The 19,132-nt window shown below is 40.5% G+C and overlaps 11 non-coding genes across 11 annotated transcripts; all 11 read right to left on the bottom strand.

Annotated features, from left to right (window-relative positions):
- Nucleotides 1-1,414: 1,414 nt before the first annotated feature.
- On the bottom strand, nt 1,415-1,496 carry trnas-aga (transfer RNA serine (anticodon AGA)). Its single transcript has one exon. It is a non-coding gene; the product is annotated as a tRNA-Ser (tRNA).
- A 1,443-nt stretch (nt 1,497-2,939) lies between these two features.
- On the bottom strand, nt 2,940-3,021 carry trnas-aga (transfer RNA serine (anticodon AGA)). Its single transcript has one exon. It is a non-coding gene; the product is annotated as a tRNA-Ser (tRNA).
- Nucleotides 3,022-4,413: 1,392 nt separating this feature from the next.
- trnas-aga (transfer RNA serine (anticodon AGA)) lies at nt 4,414-4,495 on the bottom strand. The gene has a single exon. It is a non-coding gene; the product is annotated as a tRNA-Ser (tRNA).
- Nucleotides 4,496-5,939: 1,444 nt separating this feature from the next.
- On the bottom strand, nt 5,940-6,021 carry trnas-aga (transfer RNA serine (anticodon AGA)). Its single transcript has one exon. It is a non-coding gene; the product is annotated as a tRNA-Ser (tRNA).
- Nucleotides 6,022-7,465: 1,444 nt separating this feature from the next.
- On the bottom strand, nt 7,466-7,547 carry trnas-aga (transfer RNA serine (anticodon AGA)). The gene has a single exon. It is a non-coding gene; the product is annotated as a tRNA-Ser (tRNA).
- Nucleotides 7,548-8,991: 1,444 nt separating this feature from the next.
- Nucleotides 8,992-9,073, bottom strand: trnas-aga (transfer RNA serine (anticodon AGA)). The gene has a single exon. It is a non-coding gene; the product is annotated as a tRNA-Ser (tRNA).
- A 1,444-nt stretch (nt 9,074-10,517) lies between these two features.
- trnas-aga (transfer RNA serine (anticodon AGA)) lies at nt 10,518-10,599 on the bottom strand. Its single transcript has one exon. It is a non-coding gene; the product is annotated as a tRNA-Ser (tRNA).
- A 1,442-nt stretch (nt 10,600-12,041) lies between these two features.
- Nucleotides 12,042-12,123, bottom strand: trnas-aga (transfer RNA serine (anticodon AGA)). The gene has a single exon. It is a non-coding gene; the product is annotated as a tRNA-Ser (tRNA).
- Nucleotides 12,124-13,569: 1,446 nt separating this feature from the next.
- On the bottom strand, nt 13,570-13,651 carry trnas-aga (transfer RNA serine (anticodon AGA)). Its single transcript has one exon. It is a non-coding gene; the product is annotated as a tRNA-Ser (tRNA).
- A 1,442-nt stretch (nt 13,652-15,093) lies between these two features.
- trnas-aga (transfer RNA serine (anticodon AGA)) lies at nt 15,094-15,175 on the bottom strand. Its single transcript has one exon. It is a non-coding gene; the product is annotated as a tRNA-Ser (tRNA).
- Nucleotides 15,176-16,617: 1,442 nt separating this feature from the next.
- Nucleotides 16,618-16,699, bottom strand: trnas-aga (transfer RNA serine (anticodon AGA)). The gene has a single exon. It is a non-coding gene; the product is annotated as a tRNA-Ser (tRNA).
- Nucleotides 16,700-19,132: the final 2,433 nt, after the last annotated feature.

Below are 19,132 nucleotides of genomic sequence, written 5' to 3'. Positions count from 1 at the left end.
GCATAGTCTACAGAAAGTGATAATTTTACAACTGAAAGACAATGAAGTAACTCAGTAACTCATTATAATGCAATAAAGTGAAATGTTCCCCTCATTCATTTGTTATTAAGTACAGCTGTTTTCTTATTTTCCTTGATCTTTGCTCAGCTCCAGAAGGTTTACATTTGAGAGTGTTTATTATAAATTGTTATTTCATCATCTTATTATTACTGCTAAGCAGCATGACTCCTGAGAGGCACTAAACAACTGTCAGAAGTGGGATTTGAACCCACGCCTCCATGGGAGACTGCGACCTGAACGCAGCGCCTTAGACCGCTCGGCCATCCTGACTACAGCACATTACCTGGGTATCGGGTTAAAGAGTATGGGGTAAAAGTAGAAATAGGCACAGCCTTCTAAAATCACCACAGAGACCAGTAAATTTATGCACGATACCGACTTGCACTTTCAATAGTCATTTGTTTTTATCAATGAAAAACTCCAGTCATTGATTTAACCTCAATATGGCCTTCAACGGAAAAGAGTAGTAAATCGTCATTGAATGAACGCTAAACTGGCCTCAGAATATGGCCATTCTGATATAAATGATAAAATTCCTCAGATAAGACCGAAAAAGTGTCTGTAAGTATCAGCAATCATCAGGGTAAGAGTGACAACAGGTCCACATGGCTGAAATCTTAACAAATGGCTTAATGGGTATTTTCAACGCAATCGTGTAAATCGTCATTGAATGAACGCTAAACTGGCCTCAGAATATGGCCATTCTGATATAAATGATAAAATTTCTCAGACAAGACCGAAAAAGTGTCTGTAAATATCAACAATCATCAGGGTAAGAGTGACAACAGGTCCACATGGCTGAAATCTTAACAAATGGCTTAATGGGTATTTTCAACGCAATCGTGTTATTATTTATTTTGAGGGTTTAACAAGGCAGCTCAACTGTGACCTGTGGCTTGACTTTAGATGTGGCCAGTTCGATTACCCTGCAGACTTTAAGAGTGTCTTCAGAATATGGCCATTTGGACATGAATTTAAAAATGCCTCAGATAGGACCAAAAAGTGTCTGGAGCTATCCGTCAGGGTAAGAGTGACAACAGGTTTCCACATGTGAAAATGGGGGAAATCTTAGCAAATGGCTTAATGGTTATTCATGAGAATCGTGTTGTTGTATTGTTGAGTGTATCATGGGATCTCACCTGAAATCTGTGGCTTGACTACAAACCTGTAACCTATGCTACTGTGGCCTATAGAGCTAGAAGGATGGATAACCAGGTGTGTAAAGGTGTGAGGTGGGATCCTGTCCCAAATGGACAACTAATCCCTATGTACTTGTGGAGATCTGAGAGGATATGATTGGTATAAGAAACACGACGAAACTTCAACCTCCGGAGGGGTCAAGAAAATTCAATTTCGTTGTCGGCAGGATTCGAACCTGCGCAGGAAGATCCTAATGGATTTCTAGTCCATCGCCTTAACCACTCGGCCACGACAACAGGCCTGTCAGCAGTGAATGGGCCACCAGGCATAGTCTACAGAAAGTGATAATTTTACAACTGAAAGACAATGAAGTAACTCAGTAACTCATTATAATGCAATAAAGTGAAATGTTCCCCTCATTCATTTGTTATTAAGTACAGCTGTTTTCTTATTTTCCTTGATCTTTGCTCAGCTCCAGAAGGTTTACATTTGAGAGTGTTTATTATAAATTGTTATTTCATCATCTTATTATTACTGCTAAGCAGCATGACTCCTGAGAGGCACTAAACAACTGTCAGAAGTGGGATTTGAACCCACGCCTCCATGGGAGACTGCGACCTGAACGCAGCGCCTTAGACCGCTCGGCCATCCTGACTACAGCACATTACCTGGGTATCGGGTTAAAGAGTATGGGGTAAAAGTAGAAATAGGCACAGCCTTCTAAAATCACCACAGAGACCAGTAAATTTATGCACGATACCGACTTGCACTTTCAATAGTCATTTGTTTTTATCAATGAAAAACTCCAGTCATTGATTTAACCTCAATATGGCCTTCAACGGAAAAGAGTAGTAAATCGTCATTGAATGAACGCTAAACTGGCCTCAGAATATGGCCATTCTGATATAAATGATAAAATTCCTCAGATAAGACCGAAAAAGTGTCTGTAAGTATCAGCAATCATCAGGGTAAGAGTGACAACAGGTCCACATGGCTGAAATCTTAACAAATGGCTTAATGGGTATTTTCAACGCAATCGTGTAAATCGTCATTGAATGAACGCTAAACTGGCCTCAGAATATGGCCATTCTGATATAAATGATAAAATTTCTCAGATAAGACCGAAAAAGTGTCTGTAAATATCAACAATCATCAGGGTAAGAGTGACAACAGGTCCACATGGCTGAAATCTTAACAAATGGCTTAATGGGTATTTTCAACGCAATCGTGTTATTATTTATTTTGAGGGTTTAACAAGGCAGCTCAACTGTGACCTGTGGCTTGACTTTAGATGTGGCCAGTTCGATTACCCTGCAGACTTTAAGAGTGTCTTCAGAATATGGCCATTTGGACATGAATTTAAAAATGCCTCAGATAGGACCAAAAAGTGTCTGGAGCTATCCGTCAGGGTAAGAGTGACAACAGGTTTCCACATGTGAAAATGGGGGAAATCTTAGCAAATGGCTTAATGGTTATTCATGAGAATCGTGTTGTTGTATTGTTGAGTGTATCATGGGATCTCACCTGAAATCTGTGGCTTGACTACAAACCTGTAACCTATGCTACTGTGGCCTATAGAGCTAGAAGGATGGATAACCAGGTGTGTAAAGGTGTGAGGTGGGATCCTGTCCCAAATGGACAACTAATCCCTATGTACTTGTGGAGATCTGAGAGGATATGATTGGTATAAGAAACACGACGAAACTTCAACCTCCGGAGGGGTCAAGAAAATTCAATTTCGTTGTCGGCAGGATTCGAACCTGCGCAGGAAGATCCTAATGGATTTCTAGTCCATCGCCTTAACCACTCGGCCACGACAACAGGCCTGTCAGCAGTGAATGGGCCACCAGGCATAGTCTACAGAAAGTGATAATTTTACAACTGAAAGACAATGAAGTAACTCAGTAACTCATTATAATGCAATAAAGTGAAATGTTCCCCTCATTCATTTGTTATTAAGTACAGCTGTTTTCTTATTTTCCTTGATCTTTGCTCAGCTCCAGAAGGTTTACATTTGAGAGTGTTTATTATAAATTGTTATTTCATCATCTTATTATTACTGCTAAGCAGCATGACTCCTGAGAGGCACTAAACAACTGTCAGAAGTGGGATTTGAACCCACGCCTCCATGGGAGACTGCGACCTGAACGCAGCGCCTTAGACCGCTCGGCCATCCTGACTACAGCACATTACCTGGGTATCGGGTTAAAGAGTATGGGGTAAAAGTAGAAATAGGCACAGCCTTCTAAAATCACCACAGAGACCAGTAAATTTATGCACGATACCGACTTGCACTTTCAATAGTCATTTGTTTTTATCAATGAAAAACTCCAGTCATTGATTTAACCTCAATATGGCCTTCAACGGAAAAGAGTAGTAAATCGTCATTGAATGAACGCTAAACTGGCCTCAGAATATGGCCATTCTGATATAAATGATAAAATTCCTCAGATAAGACCGAAAAAGTGTCTGTAAGTATCAGCAATCATCAGGGTAAGAGTGACAACAGGTCCACATGGCTGAAATCTTAACAAATGGCTTAATGGGTATTTTTTCGTGTAAATCGTCATTGAATGAACGCTAAACTGGCCTCAGAATATGGCCATTCTGATATAAATTAAAATTTTTGAAAAAGTGTCTGTTTCAACAATCATCAGGGTAAAGTGACAACAGGTCCACAGCTGAAATCTTAACAAATGGCTTAATGGGACCTGTTATTATTTATTTGGTTTGCAGCTCAACTGTGACCTGTGGCTTGACTTTAGATGTGGCCAGTTCGATTACCCTGCAGACTTTAAGAGTGTCTTCAGAATATGGCCATTTGGACATGAATTTAAAAATGCCTCAGATAGGACCAAAAAGTGTCTGGAGCTATCCGTCAGGGTAAGAGTGACAACAGGTTTCCACATGTGAAAATGGGGGAAATCTTAGCAAATGGCTTAATGGTTATTCATGAGAATCGTGTTGTTGTATTGTTGAGTGTATCATGGGATCTCACCTGAAATCTGTGGCTTGACTACAAACCTGTAACCTATGCTACTGTGGCCTATAGAGCTAGAAGGATGGATAACCAGGTGTGTAAAGGTGTGAGGTGGGATCCTGTCCCAAATGGACAACTAATCCCTATGTACTTGTGGAGATCTGAGAGGATATGATTGGTATAAGAAACACGACGAAACTTCAACCTCCGGAGGGGTCAAGAAAATTCAATTTCGTTGTCGGCAGGATTCGAACCTGCGCAGGAAGATCCTAATGGATTTCTAGTCCATCGCCTTAACCACTCGGCCACGACAACAGGCCTGTCAGCAGTGAATGGGCCACCAGGCATAGTCTACAGAAAGTGATAATTTTACAACTGAAAGACAATGAAGTAACTCAGTAACTCATTATAATGCAATAAAGTGAAATGTTCCCCTCATTCATTTGTTATTAAGTACAGCTGTTTTCTTATTTTCTGATCTTTGCTCAGCTCCAGAAGGTTTACATTTGAGAGTGTTTATTATAAATTGTTATTTCATCATCTTATTATTACTGCTAAGCAGCATGACTCCTGAGAGGCACTAAACAACTGTCAGAAGTGGGATTTGAACCCACGCCTCCATGGGAGACTGCGACCTGAACGCAGCGCCTTAGACCGCTCGGCCATCCTGACTACAGCACATTACCTGGGTATCGGGTTAAAGAGTATGGGGTAAAAGTAGAAATAGGCACAGCCTTCTAAAATCACCACAGAGACCAGTAAATTTATGCACGATACCGACTTGCACTTTCAATAGTCATTTGTTTTTATCAATGAAAAACTCCAGTCATTGATTTAACCTCAATATGGCCTTCAACGGAAAAGAGTAGTAAATCGTCATTGAATGAACGCTAAACTGGCCTCAGAATATGGCCATTCTGATATAAATGATAAAATTCCTCAGATAAGACCGAAAAAGTGTCTGTAAGTATCAGCAATCATCAGGGTAAGAGTGACAACAGGTCCACATGGCTGAAATCTTAACAAATGGCTTAATGGGTATTTTCAACGCAATCGTGTAAATCGTCATTGAATGAACGCTAAACTGGCCTCAGAATATGGCCATTCTGATATAAATGATAAAATTTCTCAGATAAGACCGAAAAAGTGTCTGTAAATATCAACAATCATCAGGGTAAGAGTGACAACAGGTCCACATGGCTGAAATCTTAACAAATGGCTTAATGGGTATTTTCAACGCAATCGTGTTATTATTTATTTTGAGGGTTTAACAAGGCAGCTCAACTGTGACCTGTGGCTTGACTTTAGATGTGGCCAGTTCGATTACCCTGCAGACTTTAAGAGTGTCTTCAGAATATGGCCATTTGGACATGAATTTAAAAATGCCTCAGATAGGACCAAAAAAGTGTCTGGAGCTATCCGTCAGGGTAAGAGTGACAACAGGTTTCCACATGTGAAAATGGGGGAAATCTTAGCAAATGGCTTAATGGTTATTCATGAGAATCGTGTTGTTGTATTGTTGAGTGTATCATGGGATCTCACCTGAAATCTGTGGCTTGACTACAAACCTGTAACCTATGCTACTGTGGCCTATAGAGCTAGAAGGATGGATAACCAGGTGTGTAAAGGTGTGAGGTGGGATCCTGTCCCAAATGGACAACTAATCCCTATGTACTTGTGAGGAGATCTGAGAGGATATGATTGGTATAAGAAACACGACGAAACTTCAACCTCCGGAGGGGTCAAGAAAATTCAATTTCGTTGTCGGCAGGATTCGAACCTGCGCAGGAAGATCCTAATGGATTTCTAGTCCATCGCCTTAACCACTCGGCCACGACAACAGGCCTGTCAGCAGTGAATGGGCCACCAGGCATAGTCTACAGAAAGTGATAATTTTACAACTGAAAGACAATGAAGTAACTCAGTAACTCATTATAATGCAATAAAGTGAAATGTTCCCCTCATTCATTTGTTATTAAGTACAGCTGTTTTCTTATTTTCCTTGATCTTTGCTCAGCTCCAGAAGGTTTACATTTGAGAGTGTTTATTATAAATTGTTATTTCATCATCTTATTATTACTGCTAAGCAGCATGACTCCTGAGAGGCACTAAACAACTGTCAGAAGTGGGATTTGAACCCACGCCTCCATGGGAGACTGAGACCTGAACGCAGCGCCTTAGACCGCTCGGCCATCCTGACTACAGCACATTACCTGGGTATCGGGTTAAAGAGTATGGGGTAAAAGTAGAAATAGGCACAGCCTTCTAAAATCACCACAGAGACCAGTAAATTTATGCACGATACCGACTTGCACTTTCAATAGTCATTTGTTTTTATCAATGAAAAACTCCAGTCATTGATTTAACCTCAATATGGCCTTCAACGGAAAAGAGTAGTAAATCGTCATTGAATGAACGCTAAACTGGCCTCAGAATATGGCCATTCTGATATAAATGATAAAATTCCTCAGATAAGACCGAAAAAGTGTCTGTAAGTATCAGCAATCATCAGGGTAAGAGTGACAACAGGTCCACATGGCTGAAATCTTAACAAATGGCTTAATGGGTATTTTCAACGCAATCGTGTAAATCGTCATTGAATGAACGCTAAACTGGCCTCAGAATATGGCCATTCTGATATAAATGATAAAATTTCTCAGATAAGACCGAAAAAGTGTCTGTAAATATCAACAATCATCAGGGTAAGAGTGACAACAGGTCCACATGGCTGAAATCTTAACAAATGGCTTAATGGGTATTTTCAACGCAATCGTGTTATTATTTATTTTGAGGGTTTAACAAGGCAGCTCAACTGTGACCTGTGGCTTGACTTTAGATGTGGCCAGTTCGATTACCCTGCAGACTTTAAGAGTGTCTTCAGAATATGGCCATTTGGACATGAATTTAAAAATGCCTCAGATAGGACCAAAAAAGTGTCTGGAGCTATCCGTCAGGGTAAGAGTGACAACAGGTTTCCACATGTGAAAATGGGGGAAATCTTAGCAAATGGCTTAATGGTTATTCATGAGAATCGTGTTGTTGTATTGTTGAGTGTATCATGGGATCTCACCTGAAATCTGTGGCTTGACTACAAACCTGTAACCTATGCTACTGTGGCCTATAGAGCTAGAAGGATGGATAACCAGGTGTGTAAAGGTGTGAGGTGGGATCCTGTCCCAAATGGACAACTAATCCCTATGTACTTGTGGAGATCTGAGAGGATATGATTGGTATAAGAAACACGACGAAACTTCAACCTCCGGAGGGGTCAAGAAAATTCAATTTCGTTGTCGGCAGGATTCGAACCTGCGCAGGAAGATCCTAATGGATTTCTAGTCCATCGCCTTAACCACTCGGCCACGACAACAGGCCTGTCAGCAGTGAATGGGCCACCAGGCATAGTCTACAGAAAGTGATAATTTTACAACTGAAAGACAATGAAGTAACTCAGTAACTCATTATAATGCAATAAAGTGAAATGTTCCCCTCATTCATTTGTTATTAAGTACAGCTGTTTTCTTATTTTCCTTGATCTTTGCTCAGCTCCAGAAGGTTTACATTTGAGAGTGTTTATTATAAATTGTTATTTCATCATCTTATTATTACTGCTAAGCAGCATGACTCCTGAGAGGCACTAAACAACTGTCAGAAGTGGGATTTGAACCCACGCCTCCATGGGAGACTGAGACCTGAACGCAGCGCCTTAGACCGCTCGGCCATCCTGACTACAGCACATTACCTGGGTATCGGGTTAAAGAGTATGGGGTAAAAGTAGAAATAGGCACAGCCTTCTAAAATCACCACAGAGACCAGTAAATTTATGCACGATACCGACTTGCACTTTCAATAGTCATTTGTTTTTATCAATGAAAAACTCCAGTCATTGATTTAACCTCAATATGGCCTTCAACGGAAAAGAGTAGTAAATCGTCATTGAATGAACGCTAAACTGGCCTCAGAATATGGCCATTCTGATATAAATGATAAAATTCCTCAGATAAGACCGAAAAAGTGTCTGTAAGTATCAGCAATCATCAGGGTAAGAGTGACAACAGGTCCACATGGCTGAAATCTTAACAAATGGCTTAATGGGTATTTTCAACGCAATCGTGTAAATCGTCATTGAATGAACGCTAAACTGGCCTCAGAATATGGCCATTCTGATATAAATGATAAAATTTCTCAGATAAGACCGAAAAAGTGTCTGTAAATATCAACAATCATCAGGGTAAGAGTGACAACAGGTCCACATGGCTGAAATCTTAACAAATGGCTTAATGGGTATTTTCAACGCAATCGTGTTATTATTTATTTTGAGGGTTTAACAAGGCAGCTCAACTGTGACCTGTGGCTTGACTTTAGATGTGGCCAGTTCGATTACCCTGCAGACTTTAAGAGTGTCTTCAGAATATGGCCATTTGGACATGAATTTAAAAATGCCTCAGATAGGACCAAAAAAGTGTCTGGAGCTATCCGTCAGGGTAAGAGTGACAACAGGTTTCCACATGTGAAAATGGGGGAAATCTTAGCAAATGGCTTAATGGTTATTCATGAGAATCGTGTTGTTGTATTGTTGAGTGTATCATGGGATCTCACCTGAAATCTGTGGCTTGACTACAAACCTGTAACCTATGCTACTGTGGCCTATAGAGCTAGAAGGATGGATAACCAGGTGTGTAAAGGTGTGAGGTGGGATCCTGTCCCAAATGGACAACTAATCCCTATGTACTTGTGGAGATCTGAGAGGATATGATTGGTATAAGAAACACGACGAAACTTCAACCTCCGGAGGGGTCAAGAAAATTCAATTTCGTTGTCGGCAGGATTCGAACCTGCGCAGGAAGATCCTAATGGATTTCTAGTCCATCGCCTTAACCACTCGGCCACGACAACAGGCCTGTCAGCAGTGAATGGGCCACCAGGCATAGTCTACAGAAAGTGATAATTTTACAACTGAAAGACAATGAAGTAACTCAGTAACTCATTATAATGCAATAAAGTGAAATGTTCCCCTCATTCATTTGTTATTAAGTACAGCTGTTTTCTTATTTTCCTTGATCTTTGCTCAGCTCCAGAAGGTTTACATTTGAGAGTGTTTATTATAAATTGTTATTTCATCATCTTATTATTACTGCTAAGCAGCATGACTCCTGAGAGGCACTAAACAACTGTCAGAAGTGGGATTTGAACCCACGCCTCCATGGGAGACTGAGACCTGAACGCAGCGCCTTAGACCGCTCGGCCATCCTGACTACAGCACATTACCTGGGTATCGGGTTAAAGAGTATGGGGTAAAAGTAGAAATAGGCACAGCCTTCTAAAATCACCACAGAGACCAGTAAATTTATGCACGATACCGACTTGCACTTTCAATAGTCATTTGTTTTTATCAATGAAAAACTCCAGTCATTGATTTAACCTCAATATGGCCTTCAACGGAAAAGAGTAGTAAATCGTCATTGAATGAACGCTAAACTGGCCTCAGAATATGGCCATTCTGATATAAATGATAAAATTCCTCAGATAAGACCGAAAAAGTGTCTGTAAGTATCAGCAATCATCAGGGTAAGAGTGACAACAGGTCCACATGGCTGAAATCTTAACAAATGGCTTAATGGGTATTTTCAACGCAATCGTGTAAATCGTCATTGAATGAACGCTAAACTGGCCTCAGAATATGGCCATTCTGATATAAATGATAAAATTTCTCAGATAAGACCGAAAAAGTGTCTGTAAATATCAACAATCATCAGGGTAAGAGTGACAACAGGTCCACATGGCTGAAATCTTAACAAATGGCTTAATGGGTATTTTCAACGCAATCGTGTTATTATTTATTTTGAGGGTTTAACAAGGCAGCTCAACTGTGACCTGTGGCTTGACTTTAGATGTGGCCAGTTCGATTACCCTGCAGACTTTAAGAGTGTCTTCAGAATATGGCCATTTGGACATGAATTTAAAAATGCCTCAGATAGGACCAAAAAAGTGTCTGGAGCTATCCGTCAGGGTAAGAGTGACAACAGGTTTCCACATGTGAAAATGGGGGAAATCTTAGCAAATGGCTTAATGGTTATTCATGAGAATCGTGTTGTTGTATTGTTGAGTGTATCATGGGATCTCACCTGAAATCTGTGGCTTGACTACAAACCTGTAACCTATGCTACTGTGGCCTATAGAGCTAGAAGGATGGATAACCAGGTGTGTAAAGGTGTGAGGTGGGATCCTGTCCCAAATGGACAACTAATCCCTATGTACTTGTGGAGATCTGAGAGGATATGATTGGTATAAGAAACACGACGAAACTTCAACCTCCGGAGGGGTCAAGAAAATTCAATTTCGTTGTCGGCAGGATTCGAACCTGCGCAGGAAGATCCTAATGGATTTCTAGTCCATCGCCTTAACCACTCGGCCACGACAACAGGCCTGTCAGCAGTGAATGGGCCACCAGGCATAGTCTACAGAAAGTGATAATTTTACAACTGAAAGACAATGAAGTAACTCAGTAACTCATTATAATGCAATAAAGTGAAATGTTCCCCTCATTCATTTGTTATTAAGTACAGCTGTTTTCTTATTTTCCTTGATCTTTGCTCAGCTCCAGAAGGTTTACATTTGAGAGTGTTTATTATAAATTGTTATTTCATCATCTTATTATTACTGCTAAGCAGCATGACTCCTGAGAGGCACTAAACAACTGTCAGAAGTGGGATTTGAACCCACGCCTCCATGGGAGACTGCGACCTGAACGCAGCGCCTTAGACCGCTCGGCCATCCTGACTACAGCACATTACCTGGGTATCGGGTTAAAGAGTATGGGGTAAAAGTAGAAATAGGCACAGCCTTCTAAAATCACCACAGAGACCAGTAAATTTATGCACGATACCGACTTGCACTTTCAATAGTCATTTGTTTTTATCAATGAAAACTCCAGTCATTGATTTAACCTCAATATGGCCTTCAACGGAAAAGAGAGTAAATCGTCATTGAATGAACGCTAAACTGGCCTCAGAATATGGCCATTCTGATATAAATGATAAAATTCCTCAGATAAGACCGAAAAAGTGTCTGTAAGTATCAGCAATCATCAGGGTAAGAGTGACAACAGGTCCACATGGCTGAAATCTTAACAAATGGCTTAATGGGTATTTTCAACGCAATCGTGTAAATCGTCATTGAATGAACGCTAAACTGGCCTCAGAATATGGCCATTCTGATATAAATGATAAAATTTCTCAGATAAGACCGAAAAAGTGTCTGTAAATATCAACAATCATCAGGGTAAGAGTGACAACAGGTCCACATGGCTGAAATCTTAACAAATGGCTTAATGGGTATTTTCAACGCAATCGTGTTATTATTTATTTTGAGGGTTTAACAAGGCAGCTCAACTGTGACCTGTGGCTTGACTTTAGATGTGGCCAGTTCGATTACCCTGCAGACTTTAAGAGTGTCTTCAGAATATGGCCATTTGGACATGAATTTAAAAATGCCTCAGATAGGACCAAAAAAGTGTCTGGAGCTATCCGTCAGGGTAAGAGTGACAACAGGTTTCCACATGTGAAAATGGGGGAAATCTTAGCAAATGGCTTAATGGTTATTCATGAGAATCGTGTTGTTGTATTGTTGAGTGTATCATGGGATCTCACCTGAAATCTGTGGCTTGACTACAAACCTGTAACCTATGCTACTGTGGCCTATAGAGCTAGAAGGATGGATAACCAGGTGTGTAAAGGTGTGAGGTGGGATCCTGTCCCAAATGGACAACTAATCCCTATGTACTTGTGGAGATCTGAGAGGATATGATTGGTATAAGAAACACGACGAAACTTCAACCTCCGGAGGGGTCAAGAAAATTCAATTTCGTTGTCGGCAGGATTCGAACCTGCGCAGGAAGATCCTAATGGATTTCTAGTCCATCGCCTTAACCACTCGGCCACGACAACAGGCCTGTCAGCAGTGAATGGGCCACCAGGCATAGTCTACAGAAAGTGATAATTTTACAACTGAAAGACAATGAAGTAACTCAGTAACTCATTATAATGCAATAAAGTGAAATGTTCCCCTCATTCATTTGTTATTAAGTACAGCTGTTTTCTTATTTTCCTTGATCTTTGCTCAGCTCCAGAAGGTTTACATTTGAGAGTGTTTATTATAAATTGTTATTTCATCATCTTATTATTACTGCTAAGCAGCATGACTCCTGAGAGGCACTAAACAACTGTCAGAAGTGGGATTTGAACCCACGCCTCCATGGGAGACTGAGACCTGAACGCAGCGCCTTAGACCGCTCGGCCATCCTGACTACAGCACATTACCTGGGTATCGGGTTAAAGAGTATGGGGTAAAAGTAGAAATAGGCACAGCCTTCTAAAATCACCACAGAGACCAGTAAATTTATGCACGATACCGACTTGCACTTTCAATAGTCATTTGTTTTTATCAATGAAAAACTCCAGTCATTGATTTAACTCCTCAATATGGCCTTCAACGGAAAAGAGTAGTAAATCGTCATTGAATGAACGCTAAACTGGCCTCAGAATATGGCCATTCTGATATAAATGATAAAATTCCTCAGATAAGACCGAAAAAGTGTCTGTAAGTATCAGCAATCATCAGGGTAAGAGTGACAACAGGTCCACATGGCTGAAATCTTAACAAATGGCTTAATGGGTATTTTCAACGCAATCGTGTAAATCGTCATTGAATGAACGCTAAACTGGCCTCAGAATATGGCCATTCTGATATAAATGATAAAATTTCTCAGATAAGACCGAAAAAGTGTCTGTAAATATCAACAATCATCAGGGTAAGAGTGACAACAGGTCCACATGGCTGAAATCTTAACAAATGGCTTAATGGGTATTTTCAACGCAATCGTGTTATTATTTATTTTGAGGGTTTAACAAGGCAGCTCAACTGTGACCTGTGGCTTGACTTTAGATGTGGCCAGTTCGATTACCCTGCAGACTTTAAGAGTGTCTTCAGAATATGGCCATTTGGACATGAATTTAAAAATGCCTCAGATAGGACCAAAAAAGTGTCTGGAGCTATCCGTCAGGGTAAGAGTGACAACAGGTTTCCACATGTGAAAATGGGGGAAATCTTAGCAAATGGCTTAATGGTTATTCATGAGAATCGTGTTGTTGTATTGTTGAGTGTATCATGGGATCTCACCTGAAATCTGTGGCTTGACTACAAACCTGTAACCTATGCTACTGTGGCCTATAGAGCTAGAAGGATGGATAACCAGGTGTGTAAAGGTGTGAGGTGGGATCCTGTCCCAAATGGACAACTAATCCCTATGTACTTGTGGAGATCTGAGAGGATATGATTGGTATAAGAAACACGACGAAACTTCAACCTCCGGAGGGGTCAAGAAAATTCAATTTCGTTGTCGGCAGGATTCGAACCTGCGCAGGAAGATCCTAATGGATTTCTAGTCCATCGCCTTAACCACTCGGCCACGACAACAGGCCTGTCAGCAGTGAATGGGCCACCAGGCATAGTCTACAGAAAGTGATAATTTTACAACTGAAAGACAATGAAGTAACTCAGTAACTCATTATAATGCAATAAAGTGAAATGTTCCCCTCATTCATTTGTTATTAAGTACAGCTGTTTTCTTATTTTCCTTGATCTTTGCTCAGCTCCAGAAGGTTTACATTTGAGAGTGTTTATTATAAATTGTTATTTCATCATCTTATTATTACTGCTAAGCAGCATGACTCCTGAGAGGCACTAAACAACTGTCAGAAGTGGGATTTGAACCCACGCCTCCATGGGAGACTGAGACCTGAACGCAGCGCCTTAGACCGCTCGGCCATCCTGACTACAGCACATTACCTGGGTATCGGGTTAAAGAGTATGGGGTAAAAGTAGAAATAGGCACAGCCTTCTAAAATCACCACAGAGACCAGTAAATTTATGCACGATACCGACTTGCACTTTCAATAGTCATTTGTTTTTATCAATGAAAAACTCCAGTCATTGATTTAACCTCAATATGGCCTTCAACGGAAAAGAGTAGTAAATCGTCATTGAATGAACGCTAAACTGGCCTCAGAATATGGCCATTCTGATATAAATGATAAAATTCCTCAGATAAGACCGAAAAAGTGTCTGTAAGTATCAGCAATCATCAGGGTAAGAGTGACAACAGGTCCACATGGCTGAAATCTTAACAAATGGCTTAATGGGTATTTTCAACGCAATCGTGTAAATCGTCATTGAATGAACGCTAAACTGGCCTCAGAATATGGCCATTCTGATATAAATGATAAAATTTCTCAGATAAGACCGAAAAAGTGTCTGTAAATATCAACAATCATCAGGGTAAGAGTGACAACAGGTCCACATGGCTGAAATCTTAACAAATGGCTTAATGGGTATTTTCAACGCAATCGTGTTATTATTTATTTTGAGGGTTTAACAAGGCAGCTCAACTGTGACCTGTGGCTTGACTTTAGATGTGGCCAGTTCGATTACCCTGCAGACTTTAAGAGTGTCTTCAGAATATGGCCATTTGGACATGAATTTAAAAATGCCTCAGATAGGACCAAAAAGTGTCTGGAGCTATCCGTCAGGGTAAGAGTGACAACAGGTTTCCACATGTGAAAATGGGGAAATCTTAGCAAATGGCTTAATGGTTATTCATGAGAATCGTGTTGTTGTATTGTTGAGTGTATCATGGGATCTCACCTGAAATCTGTGGCTTGACTACAAACCTGTAACCTATGCTACTGTGGCCTATAGAGCTAGAAGGATGGATAACCAGGTGTGTAAAGGTGTGAGGTGGGATCCTGTCCCAAATGGACAACTAATCCCTATGTACTTGTGGAGATCTGAGAGGATATGATTGGTATAAGAAACACGACGAAACTTCAACCTCCGGAGGGGTCAAGAAAATTCAATTTCGTTGTCGGCAGGATTCGAACCTGCGCAGGAAGATCCTAATGGATTTCTAGTCCATCGCCTTAACCACTCGGCCACGACAACAGGCCTGTCAGCAGTGAATGGGCCACCAGGCATAGTCTACAGAAAGTGATAATTTTACAACTGAAAGACAATGAAGTAACTCAGTAACTCATTATAATGCAATAAAGTGAAATGTTCCCCTCATTCATTTGTTATTAAGTACAGCTGTTTTCTTATTTTCCTTGATCTTTGCTCAGCTCCAGAAGGTTTACATTTGAGAGTGTTTATTATAAATTGTTATTTCATCATCTTATTATTACTGCTAAGCAGCATGACTCCTGAGAGGCACTAAACAACTGTCAGAAGTGGGATTTGAACCCACGCCTCCATGGGAGACTGCGACCTGAACGCAGCGCCTTAGACCGCTCGGCCATCCTGACTACAGCACATTACCTGGGTATCGGGTTAAAGAGTATGGGGTAAAAGTAGAAATAGGCACAGCCTTCTAAAATCACCACAGAGACCAGTAAATTTATGCACGATACCGACTTGCACTTTCAATAGTCATTTGTTTTTATCAATGAAAAACTCCAGTCATTGATTTAACCTCAATATGGCCTTCAACGGAAAAGAGTAGTAAATCGTCATTGAATGAACGCTAAACTGGCCTCAGAATATGGCCATTCTGATATAAATGATAAAATTCCTCAGATAAGACCGAAAAAGTGTCTGTAAGTATCAGCAATCATCAGGGTAAGAGTGACAACAGGTCCACATGGCTGAAATCTTAACAAATGGCTTAATGGGTATTTTCAACGCAATCGTGTAAATCGTCATTGAATGAACGCTAAACTGGCCTCAGAATATGGCCATTCTGATATAAATGATAAAATTTCTCAGACAAGACCGAAAAAGTGTCTGTAAATATCAACAATCATCAGGGTAAGAGTGACAACAGGTCCACATAGCTGAAATCTTAACAAATGGCTTAATGGGTATTTTCAACGCAATCGTGTTATTATTTATTTTGAGGGTTTAACAAGGCAGCTCAACTGTGACTGTGGCTTGACTTTAGATGTGGCCAGTTCGATTACCCTGCAGACTTTAAGAGTGTCTTCAGAATATGGCCATTTGGACATGAATTTAAAAATGCCTCAGATAGGACCAAAAAGTGTCTGGAGCTATCCGTCAGGGTAAGAGTGACAACAGGTTTCCACATGTGAAAATGGGGGAAATCTTAGCAAATGGCTTAATGGTTATTCATGAGAATCGTGTTGTTGTATTGTTGAGTGTATCATGGGATCTCACCTGAAATCTGTGGCTTGACTACAAACCTGTAACCTATGCTACTGTGGCCTATAGAGCTAGAAGGATGGATAACCAGGTGTGTAAAGGTGTGAGGTGGGATCCTGTCCCAAATGGACAACTAATCCCTATGTACTTGTGGAGATCTGAGAGGATATGATTGGTATAAGAAACACGACGAAACTTCAACCTCCGGAGGGGTCAAGAAAATTCAATTTCGTTGTCGGCAGGATTCGAACCTGCGCAGGAAGATCCTAATGGATTTCTAGTCCATCGCCTTAACCACTCGGCCACGACAACAGGCCTGTCAGCAGTGAATGGGCCACCAGGCATAGTCTACAGAAAGTGATAATTTTACAACTGAAAGACAATGAAGTAACTCAGTAACTCATTATAATGCAATAAAGTGAAATGTTCCCCTCATTCATTTGTTATTAAGTACAGCTGTTTTCTTATTTTCCTTGATCTTTGCTCAGCTCCAGAAGGTTTACATTTGAGAGTGTTTATTATAAATTGTTATTTCATCATCTTATTATTACTGCTAAGCAGCATGACTCCTGAGAGGCACTAAACAACTGTCAGAAGTGGGATTTGAACCCACGCCTCCATGGGAGACTGCGACCTGAACGCAGCGCCTTAGACCGCTCGGCCATCCTGACTACAGCACATTACCTGGGTATCGGGTTAAAGAGTATGGGGTAAAAGTAGAAATAGGCACAGCCTTCTAAAATCACCACAGAGACCAGTAAATTTATGCACGATACCGACTTGCACTTTCAATAGTCATTTGTTTTTATCAATGAAAAACTCCAGTCATTGATTTAACCTCAATATGGCCTTCAACGGAAAAGAGTAGTAAATCGTCATTGAATGAACGCTAAACTGGCCTCAGAATATGGCCATTCTGATATAAATGATAAAATTCCTCAGATAAGACCGAAAAAGTGTCTGTAAGTATCAGCAATCATCAGGGTAAGAGTGACAACAGGTCCACATGGCTGAAATCTTAACAAATGGCTTAATGGGTATTTTCAACGCAATCGTGTAAATCGTCATTGAATGAACGCTAAACTGGCCTCAGAATATGGCCATTCTGATATAAATGATAAAATTTCTCAGACAAGACCGAAAAAGTGTCTGTAAATATCAACAATCATCAGGGTAAGAGTGACAACAGGTCCACATAGCTGAAATCTTAACAAATGGCTTAATGGGTATTTTCAACGCAATCGTGTTATTATTTATTTTGAGGGTTTAACAAGGCAGCTCAACTGTGACCTGTGGCTTGACTTTAGATGTGGCCAGTTCGATTACCCTGCAGACTTTAAGAGTGTCTTCAGAATATGGCCATTTGGACATGAATTTAAAAATGCCTCAGATAGGACCAAAAAGTGTCTGGAGCTATCCGTCAGGGTAAGAGTGACAACAGGTTTCCACATGTGAAAATGGGGGAAATCTTAGCAAATGGCTTAATGGTTATTCATGAGAATCGTGTTGTTGTATTGTTGAGTGTATCATGGGATCTCACCTGAAATCTGTGGCTTGACTACAAACCTGTAACCTATGCTACTGTGGCCTATAGAGCTAGAAGGATGGATAACCAGGTGTGTAAAGGTGTGAGTGGGATCCTGTCCCAAATGGACAACTAATCCCTATGTACTTGGGAGATCTGAGAGGATATGATTGGTATAAGAAACACCACGAAATGTTACACGAAGGCCATAAAGAAAAGGACCACAATTTCGTTGTCAGCAGGATTCAGAACCTGCGCAGGAAGATCCTAAGGATTGCAGTCAAAGCCTTAACCAGAGACTGAAAACAGCTCTCATCTGAAGGCCATCAGGCTGTTAAACAGCCACCACTAATTTGAGTGGCTGCTGCCAAGACAATGACTCAACTCCAGCCACTTTAAGAATGGGAATTGATGGGAAATGATGTAAAATATATCACTAGCCACTTTAAACAATGCTACCTAATATGAATGTTTACATATACATTATTCATCTCATATGTATACGTATATACTGTACTCTATATCATCTACTGCATCCTTATGTAATACATGTATCACTAGCCACTTTAACTATGCCACTTTGTTTACATACTCATCTCATATGTATATACTGCACTCAATACATCATGTATCTTGCCTATCTTGCCTATGCCGCTCTGTACCATCACTCATTCATATATCTTTATGTACATATTCTTTATCCCCTTACACTTTTTTCTATAAGGTAGTAGTTTTGGAATTGTTAGCTAGATTACTTGTTGGTTATTACTGCATTGTCGGATTGAATCACAAGCATTTCGCTACACTCGCACTAACATCTGCTAACACCATGTGTATGTGACAAATAAGATTTGATTTGATTTGAGTGTATCATGGGATCTCACCTGAAATCTGTGGCTTGACTACAAACCTGTAACCTATGCTACTGTGGCCTATAGAGCTAGAAGGATGGATAACCAGGTGTGTAAAGGTGTGAGGTGGGATCCTATCCCAAATGGACAACTAATCCCTATGTACTTGTGGAGATCTGAGAGGATTTGTCAGAGGATTCGAACCTGCGCAGGAAGATCCTAATGGATTTCTAGTCCATCGCCTTAACCACTCGGCCACGACAACAACCATTCAGCAGTGGGCCACCGGAAACATAGTCTACAGAAAGTGATAATTTTACAACTGAAAGACAATGAAGTAACTCAGTAACTCATTATAATGCAATAAAG

This window comes from Oncorhynchus nerka, unplaced genomic scaffold (assembly GCF_034236695.1).
Source record: "Oncorhynchus nerka isolate Pitt River unplaced genomic scaffold, Oner_Uvic_2.0 unplaced_scaffold_1163, whole genome shotgun sequence".
Classification (NCBI taxonomy): domain Eukaryota; kingdom Metazoa; phylum Chordata; class Actinopteri; order Salmoniformes; family Salmonidae; genus Oncorhynchus; species Oncorhynchus nerka.
Note: the sequence above shows the minus strand (reverse complement) of the source record. Positions and strands in the feature narration are given on the sequence as shown.